This window comes from Topomyia yanbarensis, chromosome 1 (assembly GCF_030247195.1).
Source record: "Topomyia yanbarensis strain Yona2022 chromosome 1, ASM3024719v1, whole genome shotgun sequence".
In the NCBI taxonomy this organism is placed as follows: Eukaryota; Metazoa; Arthropoda; class Insecta; order Diptera; family Culicidae; genus Topomyia; species Topomyia yanbarensis.
In genome coordinates, this window is record NC_080670.1 from 179,100,826 (window position 1) to 179,124,442 (window position 23,617).

Here is a 23,617-nt window from a genome sequence, read left to right on the forward strand (position 1 = left end):
ATCATCATCATGTGCGATTGTGTCAAGCTCTGCTCTTGCCACGTGGGTGATTCAATCACTTTATCAGCTCTATCAATGAGCTGCAATCACTCTACGGCGCGTTAAATCATCAAATGAAGGGTGTTGAAAGGCGGCTACTAGCTACTAAATACACTGGCAACAATAGGTAATTTAATCGAACACTAATTCCAGCAATGCGCTTCCTGGCGAGCAGAGCCAGCCCCAGGCATGACACCCTGCACGAGAGGATGGCGCCAAAAACTGTACGCGTACATTGTTTCCTTTTACTCTCGCAATTAAGGCCGCGCAATTAATCTGTTGCGCATTGTTTGGAGAGCTGGAGAGCGTGCCGGCTTGGTGGCCGGCGGCGGCGGTTTGTGTGACTATCCACGCATCCATAATGCACTCGCTTTCGTGGAAAAGCCGTTAGCCGTAGGCAAAATTATCCAATTCGCTAAAAATAAACGGCAGCAAAACTACATACAACTCTCACGGCTTTGAGTAGGGTAACTATCCTTGTTTAGATTCGTTGATAGACTACCAACAGATTCAAAGTTTGACGGATTTGATTAAACGATATTTGATAGTTTTGATAAGTTAACACAAAACAAACCGACCACAAATGGATCCACGTACCCCATTTTGTAGCTAGCGCAGCCTGTCGAATATTTACAATTAATGCACATCTCGGCAGAAATCTGATTCAGTGATGACCGTATCGGATGATGTAAATCTTGTTCTGCGTAATTTACACGAATTACTGCTAGCTGTAATTGCTCCGCCTACGACACGGGTCGGTCGGCGCCAATCATCCCGAACGCTACTATGGCACGCGTGCGTATCTGATGATATGTACCCGTTGCAGTGAATAGGATCATGCTTTGAAATTAAGGGGAAGTTCAGAGAGATGATCTATTACCGGGGGGTATTTATAAAGGTGTGATTTTTATTCAAAGAAGCAGATTAATTTATCGGAAACCAAATGAATGGACCGATGTTTGGAAAATGCGTCATTGAATATTTTAAGGCACGTCTGCTAGGAAAAAAAAGTATTCTCAATTATCAAAAAAAAATCCAAGCAATTCTTAAATTTAGTGTATAACTTTGAGAAAGAATGAATTAATATTGTTTTGAATTTAAATATGCATTTCTTGGTATATCAGTCCTTGTAGCAATTAAGGTTTAACGGTAGTTTTAAAACCACGCGTAAAACTTGTAGCGTGCTGTTCAATGGGAATGATCTGTGTAAATTTTAAATGCTCAATTATACCTATTAAGCATTATTATCAAGATACACAAAAGGTAACATTCCGGCCGGTTTCAGGTCCGGAAGCCAATTCCAGGAAATTTGTAATTTTTTATGTTTACATTTTTCTGTAGCTCTCTGTCTGCACTAAATTCGATTCTTCGATGCCAGAAAAGTGACTCTATTATCTGCGGACCCAGCTCATCAACACATTGAGATCGAGATCAACGGCGCTTTACTTCCTTTCCGAAGGACATGGTCCGCCTCACAAAAAAATTCTAACAACATCGACTGGAATTGAACCCAAGCTCGCTGGGATGAGAAGCAGTCATGCTTATTACTATTCACTGGCCATAAATCATAGTTCGCAGAAAAATGTGTCCCATACCAGGATACATTACCTTACCTAAAACCGCAACTATACTACCGATAGGACGCCATCTCACACCAGATACAATAGGAAAAGATCAATAGTTTAACTTCGTCAGTTTACTTTATTCTATGGTCAATATTTATGGTTTCTCTACAACGTCAGTATCTCGTTACAAATTCATTCAATATAAGGTAAATATAAGATGAGATTATATGTTTTTTGTATGTTGCTAAGCTAATATGTTTTTTTTTCCACTCAAAGTGTACCTTTGGCGCCATTTTCCATCGCTGATTTGAGTTCATTGCTGGGTCCGGGTATCCTGAAGAGGGGAAGAGAAGAAAAAATATAGTTAGAAACAATCATGATCATTACTTCAGCACGTTTCAAAAAAACGATTTATCAAATGTAAGTAAAAAAATATGGGATTTTCTAGGACAAAAAATGGCAAAAAACGAACAGTCTCGGACTATCACCAGACTCAATTCAACGACAAGAGATTTTTTTTCTTCGAGAGCTAGGGTCTCTCCCCGTCAGAATTAATCACTACAATTGCAGACAAGACAGACAATGTCACCCATAAAAACACTGTGATTCTGAATGTGATATTCATTGTACGGGTCAGATATGTGCGGGCGTAGGGACTTCACGATCGCGTGTATCATCGCGAGAGGCTCGAGCGTTCGATCGCGTAGGCGTTTGCATGTCGCGTGTGCTAGCATGCATATATCTTCGCGTGAATAACTTCGATTTTATAACCGTGTGCCTATTTGCATATTCGCGTTGGATGATCGCGCTCGGACCGTGAATCTGATACTTAATTTTCGGTGTACAGTTCAGATGCTAGAAGAGAGTGAGTTCTTCCATATCACTGCAGTCGCCTTGGAACGTGGGGCCCTATTCTTACAGTCACGTCACCCAGAGACTAGAATAAAAATTCTTTCTAGTCAGTAGGTGACGTGACTGTGAGAATGTTGCCTACTGACTAATGTGTTGCCGTGTTGCCTAATGGGTATAAGCGTCATGTTTATGGTCCAACTGAAAGCTAGGACCGAGAGTAGAGACTTCCGGACGTGACCGATTCATGATCGCGCGAGCGGTGAGTTAATTCTTGAGAGTGTGTTTGTAAATTTATAGGTGCTTCAACGCCCACTTAATTACCGAGATGCTTTAAAGTTGGCGAGATCGCGGGCGTAAGTATGTGCGGATGATTCGATTGCATGTTCACGTTTGTGATCAGGTTTGTGTTATCGCGAAGGTCGTGAGCGTTTGGAATGTGAGTACGTTTGGAATGAGAGATATTGTGAGTAGGGGAGACAGGGGCTAGTTGGCGGTGTTTTCAGTTTTCATTTTTTTACCGCTTTGATGTAGGTAGATCTTGCAAAATAAAACACGTGACATGAAAGGGCAGACTGTTTGCAACATCTCTGAATTTTATTGAAAATGTTGATGCATTATCTCCATTTTTAGAAACAAAAATATGTGACACGGAAAATCCGCCAACTTACCCCGGCCCCGTTTGTTAGGGCAGGTGCAGAGTATGAAAAAACACAAAGCATATAAAAGGCCCATAAGCCCTATCGGTCTCCTCGATGTACTACTAACGAGGTGTAACGCAATAACCATCTTAAAGCAATTGCTTGTCAGAGGTTCTTTAAAACTGATTCACAAAATATGCTTGAAGGTGTTTGCAATACAGCCAATCCCGTTAACCTAGCGGAAGGCAGTAAACTCTGCTGAGCTTGAGCTTGTGCGACCACCCCTGGCTGCTACTCCGTTATCGATCGGGACTAGCTGAAGTTGCACAGGGAATCAGTAGACAATTATACTTGGGAGTAGCGAAACATCTTTCAATGTGCAACTCCTGGTAATCCTAAAGTGTTTTTGATTAATACCGGCGCCGGCCAGGCCCGAACATAGATCGCGGAAGGAAAGGGAAGGAATGGTTAGTCCGATACTTGTTTTTACTAGAGGCCGTATATACTACTGCGCACTCCACAAGTATCACGGGAGGAGGAAAATTTTGTTAGTAAGAGTATAGAAGTTGGATATACTTCTTCTTTACCGACGCCAGAGAGGTGATTCCGCTACCTGGACTAGATATCGATCCACCAATTTCATGGACCGGGGACCAACGGCTTTACTTCCCTTCCGAAGGAAGACGTGACCACAGATTTTTTCACTTCAGAAAAATCTCAACGGCCTCGGCTGGAATTGAACCCAGGCCAACTGGAATGAGTGGTGGTCACGCTTACCACTCAACCACCGGCGCCGTCATAGCGGAAGGCAGTAAACTCTGTTATGTAAATTCCGATAATACCATAAATTCAGAAAATTTTGGAAATTCCACAAACTGTAAATTCTGTTAGCTTTAAAATTTCTAAAACTTTTAGACATACTTAAAATATTAATATTTTGAAAAAAAAATCAGAAGATTTCAAATATTTTAAAAAATTGAAAAATTCTAGCAGTTCCTAAAATTCTAATTCTAAAAATCCTGAAAAAATCTTTAAATGCTATAAAAATTCTAAGGATCAAAAAATTATTCAAAGATTTAAAAAAATTCTAAAAAAATTAAGCTTTGAAATTTCTAAAATTTTAAAATTCTCAAAATTCTTGCACATCCAAAGCTTCTAAAAATTGAAAAAGATCTAAAAATTCTAAAAATTTAAAAAATTTGAAATCCTAAATATACAAAAAAATAAAAATTCTAATATCTCTAAAAATTCTAAAATTTTTAAAAATATTTAAAATTCTAACGATTCTAAGAATTCTAAAAATTCTGAAAATTCTAAATATTTTAAAAATTACAAAAATTATAATATTTCTAAAAAAATTAAAAATACTTCAAATTCTAAAAGTTTTAAAAATTTTAGAAGATCCAAAACTTCTAAAAATTGAAAAATGTCTGAAAATTACAAAAAAAATCTTTTAAAAATTTTAGAATTTTCAGACCTTTTTCAATTTTAAATTTCAATTTTAAAGATTCTAAAAATTTAAAAAAAAAATGCAGAAGCTAATTTTTTTTTAAATTATAAGTATTCTTAAAATTCTAAAAATTTATAAAATTCTAAAAATTCCAAAAATTCCAAAACTTCTAAAAATTCTAAAAGTTTAATAAATTCTAAAAATTTAAAAAATTCTGAAAATTCTAGAAAATTTTAAAATTCTACATGTACTAAAAAATTAAAAAATTCTAGGAATTTTAAAAATTCCAAAATTTCTGAAAAATTCTAAAAATTCTAAAGATTTTAAAATTTCTAAAATTCTAAAAACTAAAAATTCTAAATATTCCAAAACTTTCAAGAATTTTAAAAATTCTAAATATTTTAAAAATAATAAAAAATTTAAATGCTCTAGAATTTCTTAAGTTTCTAAAAAAAATTAAAAATTCTGCTAATTCTGAAATTTTTGAAAATTCTAGAATCTATAATTTTTAAAATGATAAAAATTCCAAAATTTTCACCAATTTTAAAAATTTTAAATACGCTAAAAAATTTAAAAACTCTAAATCTTCTAAAATTTTAAAAATTCATGAAATTCGAAAAAAAAAATTAATATTGTAAAATATTTAAAAATTCTAAATATTCTGAAAATTAAAAAAAATATTAATTCTAAGAATTCTAAAACTTTTTAAAAATTCCTAATATTCTAAAAATTCTTAATTTTCGGATAAGGATCAAAAAATTATACAGATTTAAAAAAATTAAGTTTTGAAATTTCTGAGATTCTAAAATTTCCAACAATACTTGCACATCTAAAGCTTCTAAAAATTGAAAAAGATCTAAAAATTTTAAAAATTTAAAATTTTCAGAAATCCTAAATATACAAAAAAATTAAAAATTCTAAGATCTCTAAAAATTCTACAAATTCTAAAATTTAAAAAAAAAATAAAATTCTAAGGATTCTAATAATTCTAGAAATTCTGAAAATTCAGAATATTTCAAAAATTTCAAAAATTAGAAAGTTACTAAAATATTTAAAAATGCTTCAAATTCTAAAATTTTTAAAAATTCTAGAACATCCAAAATTTCTAAAAATTGAAAAAGGTCTAAAAAATGTAAAATTTTTAAAATTTTCAAAGATTTTAAAACTTTTAAAAAATGTAGAAGCTAATTTTTTTTAAATTTTAAGAATTATTAAAATTCTAAAAATTTAAAAAATTCCAAAAATTCAAAAACTTCTAAAAATTAAAAAAATTCGACAGAAAATTTAAAAATTCTAAATATACTGAAAATTAAAAAAAAATGAAAATTCTAGGTATTTTAAAAATTTCAAAATTTCTGCAAAATTCTAAAAACTGTAATTCTGAATATTCTAAGAATTCAAAACTTTTCAAAAAATTTATAAAATTTTAAAAAATTCTAAATAGTTTAAAAATAATAAAAATTTTAAATGCACTAAAATTTCTTAAATTTCTAAAAAAAATTAAAAATACTGCCAGTTCTAAAATTTTTGAAAATTCTAGAACATCTAAAACTTCTAAAATTGAAAAAGATCTCAAAAATCTGTAATTTTTAAAAATTTTAGAATTATGAAAATTCCAAAATTTTTAACAGTTTCAAAATTTTTGAACATGCTAAAAATTTTAAGAACTAAATCTTTTAAAAATTCATGAAATTCTAAAAATTACTTAAAATTATAAAAAATTTAAAAATTCTAAATATTCTAAAAATTCTTAAATTTCTGAAAACTCCGAAAACTTTAAAAATTCCAAATGTTCCACAATTTCAAAAGTATTTGAAAATTCTAGAAATTCTAAAAATTCTAAAAGTTCTAAAAATTCTAAAAATTCTAAAAATTCTAAAAATTAAAAATTTTCTAAAAATTCTAAAAATTCTAAAAATTCTAAAAATTCTAAAAATTCCAAAAATTCTAAAAATTCTAAAAATTCCAAAAATTCCAAAAATTCCAAAAATTTCAAAAATTTTAAAAATTCTAAAAATTCTAAAAATTCTAAAAATTCTAAAAATTCTAAAAATTCTAAAAATTCTAAAAATTCTAAAAATTCTAAAAATTCTAAAAATTCTAAAAATTCTAAAAATTCTAAAAATTCTAAAAATTCTAAAAATTCTAAAAATTCTGAAAATTCTAAAAATTCTAAAAATTCTAAAAATTCTAAAAATTCTAAAAATTCTAAAAATTCTAAAAATTCTAAAAATTCTAAAAATTCTAAAAATTCTAAAAATTCTAAAAATTCTAAAAATTTTAAAAATTCTAAAAATTCTAAAAATTCTAAAAATTCTAAAAATTCTAAAAATTCTAAAAATTCTAAAAATTCTAAAAATTCTAAAAATTCTAAAAATTCTAAAAATTCTAAAAACTTTAAAAATTCTAAAAATTCTAAAAATTTTAGAAATTCTAAAAATTTTAAAAATTCCAAGAATTCTAAAAATTCTAAATGTTTTAAAAATTCTAAATATTCCAAAAATTTAAAAATTTTCAAAATATTTTTAAACTTCTAAAAATTTTAAACTAAAAATTCTAAATATTTTGAAAATAATAAAAATTCTAAAAATGTTCTAAAATTTCTCCAATTTCTAAAAAAATTAAAAATACTACTATCACTGAAATTTTTGAAAATTATGGAACATCTAAAACTTTTAAAAATTGAAAAAGATCTAAAAAATCTAAAAAATTTTAAAATTTTAAATGTTCCAAAAATTTTAAAAACTTTAAATGCTCCAAAATTTTTAAAAATTGTAAATATCCTAAAAATTTCAGAAACTCTAAATCTTTCAAAATTTTGAAAATTCTTGAAATTCCAAAAATTTCTTAAACTTATAAAATATTCAAAAATTCTAAAAATTAAAAAAAATGATAATTCTAGGAATTCAAATAATTCTTAAAAATTCTAAAAATTCTAAATATTCCAAAAATTCTAAAAATTCTGAAAATTGTAAAAACTCTAAAATTTCCAAAAATTCTAAAAGTTCTGAATATTCCAAAAATTTTAAATATTCTAAAATTTGGAAAAACTGAAAATTCTCAATATTTCAAAATTTCAAAAGTATTTTAAAATTCTAAAAATTCTGAAAATTTTAAAAATTCTAAAATTCAAAAAATTCAAAAATTTCGAAAAATTCTGAAAATTCTATAAATTTTAAATATTTTGAAAATTTTAAAAACTCCAAAACTTTCTAGCTCTAAAATTCTAATAATTCTTGAATTTCTAAAAATTCAACAAAATTTAAAAAATTCATAAAATGATTAAAAAATACAGTTCTAACAATTCTAAAAATTTTAAAAATTCTAAAAACTCTAAAAATTCTAAAATTTTTAAAGATCATGATGAGTTCTAAAATTCTGAAAATTTTAAAAACTCTCAAATTCTTGAAATTCTAAAAATCCTTGAAATTCTAAAAAATTCTTAAAATTCTAAAAATTCCAAAAAATTTAAAAATATAAAAGATTTTTAAAAAATTAAAGGATTTTAAGAATTAAAAAAAATCATTAATTCTAAAAATTCTAAAAATTTTAAAAATTCTGAAACTTAAAATCGTGAAAGTTTTGAAAATTTTAAAACTCTCTTTAAAGTGCTTGAAATTCTAAAAATTCATTTAAAAGTTGAAATTTTTTTTAAAAAATTAAAAAATAATAAAAATTCTTAAAATTTTGTAAATTCTGCCAATTGTATAACTTCAGCATATTTTACAAATTCGGCCATTTCTGTAAATTCTAAAAACTCCGAAAATTCTGTGCAGTTTGCAAAATCTGTAAATTATGTAAACTCTGCAAATTCATCTAAAACTTCTATAAATAGAAAAAGTTCTAAAAATTAAAATTTGTTTTGAAATTCTAAAAAATTTAAAAACTCTAAAGCTCTCTCTAACTTTAAAATTCTTAAAATTCTAAAAATTCTTGAAATTCTGAAATTTTTAAATAATTTAAAAATTCTAAGAATTTTAAATATTCTAAAATTTCTAAAAAAAAATTAGCTTCTGAAAATTTTAAAAATTCTAAAAATTCTAAAAATTCTAAGAACTGTAAAATTTCTAAAAATTTCTAAAAATTTTCAAGATTCTAAAAAAAAAATGGCAAATTCTGATATTCTCAAAATTTCTAATTTTCTAATTATTTTAATTTATTTTACGTTCTTGTTTTATTTTCAATAGTATTGCTTTTGTCTACTTACATTGCTGCTTTTTACAAGATATTTTCATGTTTTACTGCTTTTTTATTATATTTGCCATTCTAAAATTAAATTACAATATTTTTCTATTTCTTCCCAATTCTTTTAAGTCAGTTTCCTTCTTTCCTTTCCTTTTTTCCCAATTCTTTAAGGTCAGTTTCCTTTTATAGTTGTTGCTTCAATTTTTAAATTTTTTGACATTTTACTTCAATTTGTATATCATTTCGCCATTTTTTTTCATTTAGATCTTTTTTATTTTTGTAATTTTTCGCTTCATTTGATTTCATTCAAATCAATTTTCGCTTTCTTTGAAATTTGAAATCATCTAAAACATTCTAAATGTCTCTAAAATTTTCAAGTACGTTTCAAAGCTGTCTAGCATGTTTTGTTTAACTGTAATAATTTTCGGAAGTCTGTTATAATGTTTCCCAAATTTAAATGTAATTGATAATGTTTGCATAAATATCTCCAAAAGTGTCAATATCCGTAGATGTACGAAGAAAACCACAAATTTGCTATCACTACTCCCTCCTCCTTTACGAATGTTAGCACTTCCAACGCAACCCACCAACCGTCGGTATTTTCCGATCCCTCCATCCGTTCAAACTCGACACGTGCCGAATAGTTTCTCGAAGAGAGCCAGACGCTCGTAAAAGCCATAATATCTGGGCTCGTCAGTGGTGGTGGTGGGGATAAATGTAATCGATGCGGTCGGGTGGAGGTACTCATCGAAAGAAGAAACCTAATGTTTTCCACTCCTCTCTCGTTCTCCTCCGCCTCATGCATGTTCGCCGGTGGGTTAGCCGAATGCCGGTTGGAGGCACGCAAATTTGGTCAGACTAGACGCCGGTATAATTATGTCAATCGGTGAAAATTATGTTTGGCTGTATGCAGAAATAAACTTAGCTTTTTATTTGTGACGAAAGAAAACTTACCGAGGAAAAGGAAGGATGTTGCGAGGAGCAATTTGCTGGGAATTTGTGATCAGCTAATATTTAAGGTTCTCGAACAATCAACTGTGGAGGTTGTCAATCGTTCTAATCAATTTAAAATTTTTACTGAATACTAGAATTCAATTTGGTTGATGCTTGTGTGTGTAGTTACACATGTCTGAAAATTTTGAAACCGAACCAATTTCGGTCCAGGTTCCAATTGACAATTTCGCTACTATCGTAACAGAATAGAAGTTCCACCAAAAACTCAAACTAATTCCTCTTTGTGGTGGTGCTTGATTCGATTAACAAGATAACCGTTTTAGCAAAAAAAAAAGTAAACCGACAGAAAGGTGCTTACGATCTGTGTCTCTCGTATGACTTTGACCAAAGACGGGGTTGAGTAAAGCGCTTCCTTGGCTCTCCACACACTCCTCACTCTGTCAGATAGTGCAAACGAGACTGATGCTGACACGAACCAAGACGGATACAGGTGTGCACATTTTTTCTGTGTGTGAGTGCGGATGTCATTTTTCTTTGATGAAGCCGAAAAACAAGAGGATATGAAGAAGAAAATCACAAACAAATGACGTAGTGGGCCTTTCTGTTGCCATAAGTTTTGTTTCGGTTCGATCATAGTTAATTTAATCGGTTTTTTTCGAGGTAAAAAGTGTCCATAAGTGTTCTAGTTGGTAGATCCGATGGGAAGCTCGGCCTTTTTTCACTTTACATCGTGCGCCAAAAGAATCAGGATGCTTGCTCGGAAGTTTATGTTTACTTCAGGGACCCCGGCCGCCATGCTTAATTTTGCAAGTATAATACTAATACACTCAAAAGTGTCAAATGTTCCCACCTTTCTCTCCATCTTGGACACGAACAGCATCACTATCGTGTACCTAAGTGGTTACAGCTGAGGCACGAGCCATGGTAGGGCGAAGGTATCTTGTAAAGTTTCAATTAAGTCTTATCAGTCTTTGACACGGGAGTCTAGTAAAGTGAATTGTCTGGCGCTGCACTCCGAGATCTGCGTGAGACAGCGGTGATGCGGTTTTTATTTCGATATTATACCGACTTCGAAATTAATAAGATTTTTATTTTTCAACAGGAAACAGTCTTAGTGAGATAACACAGCACAATTGGACTTTATTTGCACAAACTGTTGGTCATATCTGAAACGAATATGAGAATTAGACAAGTGGATCAAGCAAGAACTTCCCTAGACTACATTACAAAATTCTTGTTATAATATGCAACATTTTACAGCGGAAGAAATGTCCTTTTTGTTGGAGTTGAGAATGATGGCCAAGGTACATTATTTATTTATTTATTCTTATTTTTCATCTGACCTATGTTGGTCTACATGAAATGTGGTTGAATGGGAAAAGCCCATTTCAGGATATACTTCAGAAGCAATCCTCAAATGGGCGTAAAAACCCATTATCTTTTCATATATTCACACCTGATTGCAATGGATTCACACTACAATAAAATATAATCACATAGTACACAGCATTACAAAAATAAAAAATACAAATGTTGCAAAAAATGAATTTTAAAATCTAAGTCAACCTTCTTAGTCTATTTTTGAAAACATCACAGGATACAGAAGAGTCAAAATGGCCATAAACACTATTAAAAACATTACACATCGCCCTAATAGGTTCGTTTTGACCGTACTCGGTGCGTTGAAACTAGAGTCTTAAAAAGTTATGCGATCTGAGACTTCTCGGGGAAACATTGACATTTATTTGTGAGAGAATAACTGGAACATCTATTTGGCCAGTTAATACCTGCCCAACAAATACTGCTCTAAATGTGCTCCGCCTTTTGGCTAGGGTTTCCATATCGAGCAGACGACAGCGATCGATGTACGGTGGTAGCTCAGTTGGGTTACGCCACGGCAGAGTTCTAAGAGCAAAACGGAGGAATCTTGCCTGCACTGCTTCTATTCGGTTGATCCAAATGCTTGTGTAAGGACACCAAATGGGTGCTGAAGCTTCCAGGACAGATCGCACAAGTGAAAAGTAGAGTGCCCGCAAACAATATGGATCAGTGAACTCTTTGGCGATTCTTATAATGAAACCGAGATTTCTATTTGCCTGTGCTGTAACATGAGAGTAATGATTTCTGAATGTCAGTTGTGAGTCCAGAAGTACACCGAGGTCTCTGACAACTGTCATTCTCTCTAGCTTTTTTTTTATTTTTATTAACGTGACTTTAAATTTTATTCTCTCTAGCGATTCCCCGGAGATGGTGTAGTTCCACAGTGTTGGATTTTTTCTACGTGTAAAAGATATTATGGAGCACTTGGACACGCTGAGAGCCAGCAAGTTGCGATTACACCAACTACAGAAAGCATCTAAGTGTTGCTGTAGTTCCTTGCAATCTTCTAGTGACCGCACAATAAGAAATAGTTTGAGATCATCGGCATATATAAGTCTACACCCAGGAGGTATAACAAAACAAACGTCATTGAAGAACAACGAGAAAAGCAACGGTCCTAGATTGCTCCCTTGAGGCATTTAAGTTGACAAGTTGATGAAACTGTATGACTCGTTATTTCCTAATTTTACAGACAGAGAACGATTTACGAGATATGATTTAAGCCACCCTATAAAATTTTCCGAAGCGCCTAGCCGCTTCATCTTTGCAAATAGAAGAGAGTGATCTACACGATCGAATGCAGCCTTGAGATCCGTGTATACAGTATCGACCTGAGATCCAAGTTCAATATTTTTAACACAGAGCGAAGTGAATTGGGCTAGATTAGTAGTTGTCGATCTACCTCTGAGAAAAAGCCATGTTGGTCCTTCGATATATATGCTCTGGTCTCACGAAACAGCACATTTCCTACTAATATTTCAAATAACTTTGAGCCAGCGCAGAGTTATGCCACGGTAGTTCGCAACATTTTGCTTATCACCTTTTTTAAAAACTGATTTTTTCCAACAGACGGGGAACGTCGATTGCGACAGCGATTGGTTAAAAATTAGTCTTAAAGGCGTACACAATGCGCTTGCGCATCATTTCAGTATAATGGAAGGAATACCATCTGGTCCTGCCGATGTTGAAGACTTTCTCATAGCAGTTAGTATATCTTCGTCAGTAAATCGAATAATGCCTAAATTAATTACATCATGAGGGACATCCTGAAGACTATGTTCCACCTGAGTGGAGTTGGCCGAGACTTTTTTAAACACACTTGAGAAATGCTGCGCAAATAGGTCACAGATGCCGCTTGGGGTACTTGATGTTTCATTTGCAAGGAACATACTGGAAGGAAGCCCATTTTCTTTACGTTTCCCGTTAACGAAAGACCAAAACTGCTTTGGATTTTGTTTCAGATTCGATTGGGTTTGTGCGACGTGGCTTGAATAGAGAAAGCGATTATATGTCTTGTAACTGTTTCTGACTCTCAATAAACTCTCGTTTTGTGAGGGGGTTTCGTCGGCTGGCGTAATGCCGAAGTGCAGCTGCTCGCAGTCTTTTCAGTTTACGTAATTGACGATTGTACCACGCTGGTTTTGGTCGGGGAGGTGGTGCGGGAACATGTAGTTTGAAAAGTTGTTTTAGGACCAGTGAAAGTTTTTCTACGGCAACATCTACATCGATCGCGGAATTCAGCAAAGTCTCCCAATCGATTGCCTGCAGTGAGTTCTGGAGCCTATTGAAATCAGTTTTTGAAAAATTGAACTCCCTGACATCTAGCATTTCGTCATAAACAACTAACTGGGGACAGATCTGCGTTACTAGAAGAGGAGGATGGTGTGCGTCACAAGCAACTAACGGCTCAAGGGTTTCTGAAACGGTGCTGTTAATAGAAGCTTCTTCATTTACGAAAAGGAGGTCCAGGGTTCGATTTCGTCTGTTATTTACTGTACACATTTGCAGCATGTTCAATACAGAAATTCCGTCCAGTAAGGCAATACTCGCTCTAGAGAAGGTTGATTCAGAAGGGTCTGGGAAGGCATAGCCGGAGGAGGTACTTTTCCATAGAAGTCCAGATTGATTATAATCACCAAACAGTAGATGAGCCGTGTTGGGTTGAATGGAAGTTGCGATGTCAAGTGCTGAGTCTATGTGCTTCTGAATAATATCCATATCACATGCGGAGTCGGGGGGAATATACAATACACCAACACAAATATTAGTATCACGACCGCGAATATCTACCCATAGTTGTTCGAGATCGGTTCTTTTATGTTTAGCAGTTTTATGTTTACACGAGAGCCGGTTGGACACTGCGATAAGCACACCACCACACAGTGGCTCAAAACAGCGTTTTGAGGTACTTAATTCACTGGAGTCAAAACTGTCCATATTAGCGATTTCACATATTCTACAATGTTTGTGTGTGTAAAAAGCGCCATCTTTTGGAAACATTATTTTTTTTTAAAAAAATGATCATAGTAGGCTACAGAAAATTTAACTTTTGAACCGAAAGAGATAGCGCTTAGCTGTCTTCGACAAAGTTGTAAAGGAGAGCATTTTTATAAATTTTGCAGAAGATATGTTGTCTCTGTCACTCATAGGAATCGAGTTATGAGAAGTTCTCTACGGTGAACTCCTTCATTTCCTATTTTTACTCATAACTTTTTTATTTCTAATTTTTCGCATTAACAATGTTCTAAGGTATTTTTTATCATAATAAAATACACAACTTTTCTGAAGAGACCAGATAGCTGTGAATGCTGTCTAAGGACTTATAGCTGATTTTGATTTAATTTTGGCCTGTTTTTGAACCCGTGTGACCTCACTATCGGCAAAAATTGTAATTATACTATCAATTATTCTAATAGGACTAGGTTTCACCTACAAAACGAATGTAAAATTGTTTGTCCATAAGCACCCGCTCAAAAGTTATACACTTTTGACAACTTTATGTCTGGCCCTCCTGAAGTCGCGTGAATGCCTCACTGAACGAGTAGGCGCTGGTGTTCAAAGACGCTTTCGCTTGATTTCCTGAGTGACGCGCACTAGTGCGTCTACCGGAAGGTTAACACTGATATTGAATGATTTTCCAATGGGTGATATACAATTTCATTTCGGTCCGGTTTATACCGTATGAATTTTAGTTTCAGGATATGGATAAAGAAGTAAAAGGTACACATTTTCCATATAATTGCTGCATTAACCGGCTGGATATTTTCAAATATTTCAGACTGTGGTGAAGGCAGCAATTTTATACATCATCTTTTTAGCTCTGAAACTAAAATTCATACGGTATAAACCGGACCGAAATGAAATTGTATATCACCCATTGGAAAATCATTCAATATCAGTGTTAACCTTCCGGTAGACGCACTAGTACACAGAGTGCGCGTCACTCAGGAAATCAAGCGAAAGCGTCTTTGAACACCAGCGCCTACTCGTTCAGTGAGGCATTCACGCGACTTCAGGAGGGCCAGACATAAAGTTTTCAAAAGTGTATAACTTTTGAACGGGTGCTTATGGACAAACAATTTTACCTTCGTTTTGTAGGTGAAACCTAGTCCTATTAGAATAATTGATAGTATAATTACAATTTTTGCCGATAGTGAGGTCACACGGGTTCAAAAACAGGCCAAAATTAAATCAAAATCAGCTATAAGTCTTTACACAGCATTCACAGCTATCTGGTCTCTTCAGAAAAGTTGTGTGTTTTATGATGATAAAAAATATCTTAGAACATTGTTAATGCGAAAAATTAGAAATAAAAAAGTTATGAGTAAAAATAGGAAATGAAGGAGTTCACCATAGAGAACTTCTCATAACTCGATTACTATGAGTGACAGAGACAACATGTCTTCTGCAAAATTTATAAAAATACTCTCCTCTACAACTTTGTCGAAGACAGCTAAGCGCTATCTCTTTCGGTTCAAAAGTTAAATTTTCTGTAGCCTATTATGATCATTTTTAAAAAAAAGTAATGTTTCCAAAAGATGGCGCTTTTTACACACACAAACATTGTAGAATATGTGAAATCGCTAATATGGACAGTTTTGACTCCAGTGAATTAAGTACCTCAAAACGCTGTTTTGAGCCACTGTGCACCACCGCGTTTTCCCTGTACTGTCTGGATCGCGATCATTACGGTAAGCCGTGTACTTTGAGCCGAATAACTGGAGTGAATTGATTTGATCATTCAGCCACGTTTCGGTTAGAACAATAACATCATATTCGGCGTCTGAAACAGCGATGAACAACTCGTCAATTTTGGTGCGTAGTCCTCTCACGTTCTGATAGTAGATACTAAGATGTTCCTGCAAGTGATGTCCTGACGGTTGAGCGGTAGAAAGCTGAGCGGCGGTGGCGTCCACCTGTAATGGGGGTGGGTTTTCAGCGGAGGCAGCATCTGTATGTCCTACTTAGGAAGAACATATACATTCATTGCATTTACCTGACAGGGAAAGGTTGCTACCATAACATAAAAGTTCCGTTGAGAGCAGAACGTCGTTGACGGAATCTGGCTGATTGCACCCGTGGGCATGCTGCAATTGTGGATCTAGTTTAAGGTGCGCAGTATCTTGAGTAGCTTCGGGAGGACATATACCCTCCTTATCTTTACCTGACCGGAAAAGGCCGCTGCCATGACAGGCAAGTTCCGTGGAAAGCAGATGAACGTTGTTGATGGTACGATCTTTTGAACTTTGAATAATCAATCATGTTTTTACGCTTTTCTAAGTGTTTAGTGTAGACCGGGCAAAGGACACTCCAAGCAGCGTGATTTGTGTCAATGGTAAGCTTTCTCTTAATGTTGGGATTTTCACAGTTTGCACACTTCTGCGTCTTGGATTTACATTCTTTCACGGGATGGTTTTCACTGCAGATTGTGCACTTTGAAATTTATGCTTTACAGTCATTGCTCTTGTGGTTGTATCCGCAAACTTTAAAGCATCTTGTCACCTGCAGTCCATCAAGCACTCTGCATCGGTCCCACCCGCAATTAAGTTTTTCTTTCTGCATGACCGCAGTGAACGTTTTAGCATCGAGTTCAATGATAGCGCTGTAGTTGTTGAACTGAAATTTCTCATTGCGGTATGCTTTGCGAAGCTTGAAGTGCGTCAGGTTTTCAAAGACGTCGTTTTGGATCACTAATGCTTCTCTCAGCTCATTTTCATCCAGTACATTACTTATACCGACTAGTTTGGTAGTGGGTCTTAAATTCTCCCTGACGCTGACATCGTATTTGCCATCCATGTTTTGCTCTACGTGTTTCTTCAACAGCTCAACACTTTCATCATCTTTCAGCGCAATTGCAACCTCACCATTCTTGCCGTTAGTCACTCGTTTCACATTCACACTTCGAGCATCCACTTTCCTTCGCAGCTCAGCACAACCTGTATGCCTTCTTTTGGTCTTATGATGACTACTGGGTTAGGCTTTTGAATGGAATCCTTTCTCTTGGTTTGTTCTAGAGTTTTGTTGTCGGTTCGACCTTTCACCGCATCCGCAAAGCTTGTTTTTGGCGTTTCGTCGATATGGTTTTCACACTCATCCACTTTCCTCCGCTTGGCAGATGATCGCGTAAGTATACGTCGAGGCAGCTCATCCTTATCTCCACTAACGTCAGTAGACCGCTCAGACAACGTTTGTGTTGATTCTGTTAGATTGCTGATTATTTCTAAGGTCATACAATTCTAGATTCCAATGCACTATCAACAATCAACCCGTACTCTACATTTTCGCACACTACTGTCTCCCCTCAGAACATACAACAAAAGAAATTACGCCGTACTACCATCGCTTACTCTTCCAGAAGGAATCACAACTAGCTTACGCAGGAAGCAAAGCGAAACTTCGCGGTTTTCCGCGGAAACCCGATTCGATGATTATAACAATGAAATCGTAAAAAAAACGCACTCCATCCGTGTGAATAAAAGAAGAGAAATAAAGGAATCCTTTTTCCACCCAATCCAATTCAAAAGAAAAGTAAAGCCAGGAAACATTGCCATGTCTGGTGGAATCAACAGCAGCAGCAGCCGCAGCCACAGTTTCAAGGATAAACGTCGTAACAGAGGACGACCCGGGGCGAATGTGAGTGAAAACAATAAAATTGAATATCGCAACCATTCACCCGGTGTGTGTGTGTACTACGGACGGTAAGCTGTCCTTTGTCGAGGTTTTCTGGATTGGGACTGTTGTGACGAGGAAGAGAGAGAGAGACGAAATTTTACGTCGCAGACACGCATCAGGAGCAATGACTGAATTCCGCTCGGATGTGGAAGTGATGATGGGTGGTGGGAGGAGACGCAGTTTTACTGGGAGCACTGCCAAGCCCCTTCAAAAGGAAGCGTCCTTTCCACGTTTTTATCACTCATAACTTACTTTGTGACATTTGTTCGTCGCAAATTCGGTTGTTTTATCGCGACCCGATCGGTTATGATAAATTAGAGTACAGACAGAACATGCCATCAGTTTGGAAATGGCGGTTATTGCATCTAATATAGAATTCCAATGGGGCGTCCTTTTTTTTCATTCCGTCGTAGTATACAAACGCGTCTGATTCCAGCATCTCAAGCAAAATCCCCCCTGCGGGAATTAATATCGTGCAGAGTAAGCGAATCTGCATCGAGGGAACGAAAAAGGGAAAGTTCTCGAAGAAAATGTAGACGGCGAGAGTCTGATTAAATACCACTCCTGACAGGGGGCGATCAACCTACGACGACGGGCAAATCGTGATGTCCTTGAACTTTAGTAATGAACTTCAGGCAGGCGAGCGTGTTACTCCGTCGTCGTTGTCGTCGTCGTCATCCTCGCGGTAAACGTTATCGGTGTGGTTGCGGTACAGAGGAAGGAGCAGCCACGGCCAAACCGCCGACGAGAAAAAAAAGCAAGGGGATTGTGCTTTAGGGTTTTATCAACCACGCACGCCCCCTCCCTCGGGTGGTTGTTGCTTCACGTTGATATCCTTGCGGGATGGCAGCAAGAGGGCTTGTTTGCATATCTCAACTCAAGTGAGCCCTTATCGGCAGAAGGCAGCGCTTTAGGGTTTGTCAAGTTAGTATATACTTACTTTACTCGATTGGAAGTTTTTGTTTATGACTTGGACGGCGAGGTGCTTTGGTTTTCGTCTCCTGTGATACAGATTAATCAAAGGCTAAAATTAAGAGGTTTCGTACTAGTGATATTTATCCAATCAAAACTGATGGAACGTGCAAATTTTCCTGATTTTTCCTAGCCTGGGTAAATTGGACGTAATATGCATTCTGTCGATGTTATCAAATATTATCATTTTGTTCTGCATATATCTCTATTACTTTTTGAAGATTTTTTATGGTATGTTCCACGTTGAACATTGACAATCTTCAGGAACTAAATGGAAAATAGGTTAAATTAAAAGATTATGCGTTCCCACATCGTGTCATCAGTATCTGATACCGACATAGTACCAGAGAGACGCCAAATAAAAAAAAGGAAACAATATTTTTATTCCAAAGCAAACAGTTGATCAAGGGCTAAGGTCCCGCAAGAACAGTAATTCTGATTTACTGATAGGATCCGCGAAACTGAAATATGATTCGGCTTAGCAAACCAATTTGAACTGCAATAAAATTACGTAAAAATCTAGGTTACTCCTACAGGAGGAAATTATATTAAAAGTAAGTTAAGGGTTTTTCGCTTCGAATTGCTCTCCGCTCAAATCTGGTTTCTACTCAATTTTCTCCTTATAAACTCAACTAATTTTCTTCAATAAAAAAACTATGATGGAATTCATAAAATCGGAAAATTATTGATGTCATGCAATTGATGAAATCAATGATTTATTAATATTCATAAATTTTATAAACGAATGAGTTAAAAGAGAGGAATTCCACGAAGATCCGTCCGAAAATCTTTAAAATCGTCTTAGAATCCAATGAAACTTTACACGTTTCACCGTCATGGAAGACTAAATATTTTCCACAGGTAATAAGATTATTTTGACTCAAGAGCAACTTTTCAAAAGGGCGTAAACGTTTCTACATGTATGAATTTCAATTTTTTTTTGTTCGATTACTGTATTTTATACAGCAAAACTATCTGAGAACGAGTTACAGGGAATGAATACTTCTGTCTGAAAAAAATATGCACTGAAAAAAATGTTGTGTCATGTTTCAAAAAAACAAAAATTTATGATAAAAATTTAAATTGCGAAAAAACCCATTTTTTTAAATTTTTTGTATTTTGTTACCAAAAACCTAAAGAGAAAAGAAACATTTTGAATGTGATGGGGAAAAAATCGGTAAAAAAGTTTTCCTAACAATAACTTCGTACATGTTTTTAAATTTCATACTAATAGACATACAAAATTGTAATTCTATTACAGAATATAATTCTAAGCACCATTTGAAATCAAAATGCATTTAACAAAAATCTTCCAAAATGCGATAATTTTCGAGATATTTGAAATTTTGCTTCTTCAAAAACAATTAATTCGTGTGATTATGCTCTTTTTAAAAGTTATTCGCGTTACCCCATCAAAAATTTAATGCTTATCGTTTTAAAGACGTAAAAGCAACTTTTTTAGTGTATTTGGATCCTGGAGAAGCTTTCAATAAAAAAGTTTTCCTAACAACAACTTTTGACATTTTTTTATAATTCTTACTATTTGCAGTCAAAAATACAATTTTCTTTTTGAATATGATTCTAAACGCCATTTATAAATCGAAATGCTCTTAACAAAAATTTTCTAAAATGTAGTAGTTCTCGAGATATTTTAACTTTTGTTTTAACAACACAATTATTTTGTTTTATTACGACCTTTTCATAAGTTAGTCGCGTTACAGTAATCGAACAAAAAAATTTAGAAATTCATGCCCGTAGAAACGTTTACGCCCTTTTGAAAAATTACTCTAAAAATATCATGGAGATTCATACAGCAAACACACCTGCAAAGTTTCGTTCGAATCGACGATGGTCATATTTTGCGGTCGGCCGGTTTCTCATGGAATCCCTCAAGAATGAGAAACCGAACCAATTTTCATGAAATTTATAAAATTAATAAAATTATTAAATTAATAAAATGATAAAATTATAAAATTTTATAAATTTTGTGAGTTTTATCTATGTAAAAATTATTACGATTACAAAATAATATATTAAATTGATTAAACGAACAGCATTGATAAAATAATAAAATTAACAAGATTTATAAAATCGGTTTTATTAATGAAATCAATAAAGTTTGTCAAAGTTAAAAAATAATAATGCGACTAAAATTAATAAAATTAATTGAATTGATAAATTGATAGAATCGATTAAATTAAAAGTAATTACTCAAATTAATAAAATAATATCGTCATTAAAGTTAAAAGAACTAGTCAAATTAATAAACTTGAAACAATTAATAAAATAAATAGTATCCATTTAATTAATCAGGGTAATAAACTATCGAATGAAATATAGATGCAGAGAATAAATAAATTTATTCAAATTATCATAAATAAAAAAGAACTAATGAAAATGATGAATTTACTAAAAATTACGAAATGTAATTAAAATAATGTAAAATGATTATAATAATATAATCAATAAAACAAAACAAAAATATAGTAACAATAATAAAAATATAAATTTAAAACTATTCGACTATTGGAATAGTTAAAAACACTAATTAAAATATAAAATATATTCATCACTAAAATAATAAATTTTTAAGCAATACAATGAATGATATTAGATACATTATAATAAAAATTTCAAAAATAAAGATCCATATCAAACTAATAAAAAATAATGAAATTTACAAAACTATATAATCGATATAAATTCAAAATTAATGGAATCAACACCATAAAATTGGCAATAAATTTATTAAATTATAAGTCTTATACAAATTCAATTTTAAAATAAATTTTAAGGTCAAATTTTGTCGTGACTAACGACTTACCTTTCAATATAGGGGCCCCTTTTCAAAATTTCGAAAAAGAAATGATGTAAGATTTTGAACGCTTATATCTTTTGTTATACTGAATGGATTTAATCAATTTCTTCGGCATTTTGTCGAAAATATTTCTTCCAATGTTGTATTAAATTTTGGAATATGTAGGATAGGGCATCGCCAAAAAAATTTTTTTTGAATTCTCAATGCCCCCCCCTCCTCTCATATTGTGACAAATGTCAAAGTAAGCTCAGATGCCAAATTTCACATCATTTGGACAATTCTAGACGCCCACTTCGATTGAAATTTTTGAAATTAGTGCTATGGGAAAATGTGGAGGAAAAATATATTAAATGCTATAACTTTTGAAGTAGCAATCAGAAAATTACAATTTATATCTCTTTTTTAAAGGAAATAACCTTAGTATTGGAATGAAGACATTCCTGTTTCTGTAAAAATACGGAAAAGTGGGAAACTGGGTCATTTTAACCCCAAAATCCCATATTTTTTTAAATTTTTCTGCTCTGTTGTGCAAACCATACATATTTTGCAGTTTTTCTAATGTGGAAAAATCTCAGAAATCGAACGGAACCTTTTAGACCTTTGTCCGAATACGAGAAGTTGGGGTTATAGAGCCTTTTGTCATCTATATTAAATTTTATCGTTTTCTCGTGCATATATCTCTATTATTCTTCATTCAATTTTAATGAATTGTACCTTGTTGAACGTGTAACATTCTGAGAAATACAACAAAAATAGATTCATTTGCGTTAAAATTCAAAATTTGAGAATCAAAAAAAAATTGCCCTAATGTAGTGTCCTTCATTATCAACGGAAAAATAATGTTTTGAAAAATCTATCGAAAACGACTCGGAAAAGTGAAAATTTTCAGCCCATCCCGCACAGAGCCGTCAATAAGGTGCACCAACTGAACAATAAAATAATGAAAAGTTTTAAATATAGGTCCACTACATGTTTGTTCCTATGATTATTCGTATTGGGTTGCTTGACGAGAGCAGTTGGTGGGGGAAAGCCGGCATATTAGTTTTGGTTATGCCATTAGAAGCCGGACGGAAAGGAAAGGCTCATGATCGCACGAGAACGAGCGAGAAAGCGATAGTAGTGCGAATTAGCGAAAGCGTTACGTACATTTTGAACCTTAATAACTGTCCTTCTACTAAACGGATTGCCAATCTTGTTTCATAAATCGGAATGAAAACGTTCAACGCTTGCTACCGATACGTTGTTTGCTATATAAAACTTGTTTAAATAGTTCAAAAACTACTTTAAATGAGAATCAACATTAATGATTAAACCTATAAATAGGGGTGTCGCAGCTTTTCTCAAAGCCAGACGTGTGTAAGACGCAGTGCATAACGGACGTGCGTGGTCGTGAGAAGCTGCATCGGACGACCAATCAAATCGGCTACCACCGGAGAGAAGAAGAAAAACGTTGGCCAAAAAGCCAAAGGCTAAGAATCGCAGTCACTGAAAAGGCAACTGCCACTAAAAATGCCACCAAAACATCGAAGGCTGGAGCGAACACGCCGAAGACCCCAAAGCCAAAGAAGGCCGCCAAACCTGTCAAGAAAGCTGCCCGAAGAAGATAAGTAAATTCACGCGTCTCTAATGTTGCCAACAGTCCTTTTCAGGACTAACGAAATACTTGTAAAGAACTAGTGGTGCTTATTTTCCGTTAGCGCTGTTAATTGTAGATGGATTTGTTTCATAGTTATATGCAAACCGTCCTTAGCATGAATATATAATGGATAAAGAATTTTACTAGGAAGTTCCTTTTATTAATTTGTACAATTAAAAATAATTATATAAGAAAATATTTTTCAATTAATCCACAAACCCGATTCCTTCCAAGAAAATCAGTGAATGTGGCAACTCTGCCACTAAGCGAAAGCTACACCAAAACGAATGATGAAAATATTTTCATTTATCGCACAAAAGGATGGCCTCCCATCTGCACCGAAAAGTTAATAAATAGGAACGCCTTGATGCAAAGCGTGCTCATTCGGTGTGGGCTGCGAAAGGGGAATGTTCGTATGTGTGTACGCAGTAGAAACAAACGTCGGCAAGGTTTGAA

General features: G+C 33.6%; 1 protein-coding gene across 3 annotated transcripts in view; it reads right to left on the reverse strand.

Annotated features, from left to right (window-relative positions):
• Nucleotides 1-1,720: 1,720 nt before the first annotated feature.
• The window catches only part of LOC131683157 (mitochondrial cardiolipin hydrolase), a 298,950-nt gene continuing 277,053 nt past the window's right edge, over nt 1,721-23,617 (reverse strand). For all 3 annotated transcript variants that reach the window (XM_058965006.1, XM_058964992.1, XM_058964998.1), the window contains one exon: nt 1,721-1,938. The gene's annotated coding sequence lies outside the window, so the exon portion shown is untranslated. The remainder of the gene's footprint in view (nt 1,939-23,617) is intronic.